Source organism: Chiloscyllium plagiosum, chromosome 8 (genome assembly GCF_004010195.1).
Source record: "Chiloscyllium plagiosum isolate BGI_BamShark_2017 chromosome 8, ASM401019v2, whole genome shotgun sequence".
In the NCBI taxonomy this organism is placed as follows: domain Eukaryota; kingdom Metazoa; phylum Chordata; class Chondrichthyes; order Orectolobiformes; family Hemiscylliidae; genus Chiloscyllium; species Chiloscyllium plagiosum.
Genome location: NC_057717.1, coordinates 45,180,127 through 45,183,463, shown reverse-complemented (window position 1 = coordinate 45,183,463; position 3,337 = coordinate 45,180,127).

Here is a 3,337-nt window from a genome sequence, read left to right as displayed (position 1 = left end):
TCTGAGCTCAAAAACTGCATGAATTTATGTAAAACTCTGTTATTTCACTTTTTAGATTGGAATTAATCTAAACATCGGGTCATAGGAAGAGAACACAGGGGGCTAACACCTTCAATATATTGTATAGCTATCACCATTGTTAACAGCTAACCTGAGAATGCAACTTTTAAAAAAGGTTTTGTGATTTACACATGAAAGAAGTGAAACTATCACTGTATTCTAACAGATGAAAGGCTTAACAGACAATCAATTCTTCAATGTATAATTTCAGTTACATCACACTGCAAATTTTTGCTATAAATTCTGTGTTACGATCCAGCCCTCCACAATCACCTGATGAAGGAGCGTCGCTCCGAAAGCTTATGTGCTTCCAATTAAACCTGTTGGACTATAACCTGGTGTTGTGTGATTTTTAACTTTGTACACCCCAGCCTAACACCGGCATCTCCGAACCATGGCTAATGTTTGAAATCTCTTCAGATGATCATATAGGTAGCATTCATTTCCGGATGAATCAAATGACTCTCTCAGATCTTAGTATGATGTCTGATTTGAATTTCCCATCAGCAAATCTTCTCTTTCTAATCCTCTTGGAAAAGAAATGTTGCTAGGTACATCTGAGCGCCACATTCTTTCTTCTCCTTCTGCCAAAATCCAAATTCTGCTTTCGATGCCTCTTTCTGAAACTTATTTTTTTTAAATGCCAATCTGGAGACAGCAATATTTTTGAGACTTCACTTCAGTCACTCGTTATCACAAAACATCAATCTCATCACGCTTGTGCGATGCGACTGAAGATCAGAATTCAGCCCCATGTTCTCAACTGATTCTGTGGAGTGTCATTGAAGAATTATGAATCACAGAAATGTTTAGGCACAGAAGTACACCATTCAACCAGTGGATCGGTGCTGCGACTACGCTTTCTGACTTTCTGCTGTTTTCCAGACCTCTCCGTTTTATCCTGCACCTTGTGATTTATCAAATAGTCATCTCATGCCCTTGACTGAATTTGCCTAAATCACAGTTCCATACAATGCATTTCAAAACTCATTGCTCACTGTGTGAAGTTTCTTTCTCTCATCTCATTTCCGTCTCTTGTAATTTGTTTGATATCTTCATTCTTATTCTCAATGCTTTTCCGAGTGGGAATAGGTTCTCACAATGTAATCTATATGAAACCCTCATGACTTTGTAAACTAATTTAAATTTCTTCCCAGCGTCCCCAACCTAACATCATGGCTGATATGTTTCACTGATTTAACCTGCCGTGTGTTTGCAAGCTTTGTGAAGGTTTGTAGCTCAGGTTGAGATTTAGGGTGTAGGTTTGCTCGCTGAGCTGTAGGTTTGATATCCAGACGTTTCGTTACCTGACTAGGTAATATCATCAGTGGCGACCTCCAAATAAGCGAAGCTGTTGTCTCCTGTTTACTATTTATATCTTCCTCCTGGATTGAGTTCCTGGGATTTGTGGTGATGTCATTTCCTGTTCATTTTCTGAGGGGTTGATAGATGGCATCTAGATCTATATGTTTTTGTTTATGACGTTGTGGTTGGAGTGCCAGGCCTGTAGGAATTCTCTGGCATGCCTGTGCTTAGCATGTCCCAGGATAGATGTGTTGTCCCAGTCGAAATGGTGGCTTTTTTTTTTGTTTAGTAGCCAGACTATTAAGACCCCTCGGAATCCTAACAGCACACAAACCCACCAACACTCTCAAACAAAAACTAACAAAGTTAAAAGACCCAGTACATCCTATGGACAAAACCAACGTCATCTACAAAATTCCATACAAGGACTGCCACAAACACTACATAGGACAAACAGGAAGAAAGTTAGCCACCAGGATACACGAACACCCGCTAGCCACAAAAAGACACGACTCTCTCTCCCTCGCAGCCCTACACACGGATAAAAAAAATTGTGTTAAAGTTATCTGGACTACTTCTCCTATAATGAGAGACTCAAGCTGTTCACAATATTCCACTTGTGACCTGACTATGACCATGCATAATTTTGAAAACATATCCCCATTCCCTTCAAATAGAGACCAACAAATCATTTCCCTTCCTGATATCCTGCTGAACCTGAATGCTACCTTTTCATCTTTCAAGCACAAGGACACAGAATTCTCTCTGTGCTGATGCTTTCTGCAGTACATTTCCTCAATGAAGTAAGAATCACAACCCCTAATCTTCCTGCCAAATCGTATAAGCATATTTTCCCGAGGTTATGTACAGCTGAGTCTTTGTCCACTTATTTATCCTGCAACGGGCATAACATAATACAGTTTAACTTCTTGTTTGAGAGGGAAAACATTGAATCCGATGTAACAGGATTATAATTATGTAAAGGTGACGACAAAGACATTTTGGTAGAGCTGGCCAGAGTTAATTGGAGGGAGCAGCCTGAAAGTCAAGACAGTGCATCAAAAATTGCAGAAGCTCTTGGGTAATTCAGGAGACACTGCAGAAATTCACACCAAGGAACAACAATTATATTATGGGGAGGACGAGGCAACCGTTAGTTGACAAGGGAAGTCAGGGAGAACATAAAAGCAAACGAAAAAGCGAAGCATGTTGTGAAGATTAATGGAAGACAGACGGTTTGGAGGCAATTATAAACAGGTTAGGATAAAATCGAAAAAGGCAAAAGAGCTTTCGAGTTCAATGTGGATGGATCATCTGGACCAGATGGTTTGAACTGGAGACTTCCGAAGGTGATATCTGAAGAAATTTTAGAGACATTCATGATGATCCTTAGAAATCACTGGAAAATGTCTGATGTGACACTCCTGTATAAAACGGTAATAAGGCAAAAGACAGAAAACTAAAGACCGATTAGCATGACCTCGGTTGTGGCTAAGTTCCTTGAAACCATTGTGATGTATGAGATCGCCGAATACTTCGAAGTGCACGCCAAAGTAGGAAAGATAGACCACGACTTCGTCAAGGGGAGGTGTTGCCTGACAAATCTGTTAGATTTCTTTGATGAGGTTACAAATAAGTTATATAAAAGAGAGCTAGTGGATGTGATATATTCGGATTGCCAGACGAACTGTAATAAGATACTGTACAGTAGGCTGCTAAATAAGATAAGAGCAAGCTATGAGTGCCACGGTAGAGGATTAGCTATCGGGCAGATGGCACAGCGTAAAGATAAAGGAGTCTTTGACAGGATGGTAGCCAGTGACTTGTGCACTTCCACAGGGGTCAGTGCAGTGACCACAACTATTTACTCTACGCATTAATGGTCTGTACAAAGGAATTGAGGGCATTGTTGACACGCTCACGGATTGCACAAATTTAAGTGAAGGGACAGGTAGTGTTGAGAAAGTGGGGA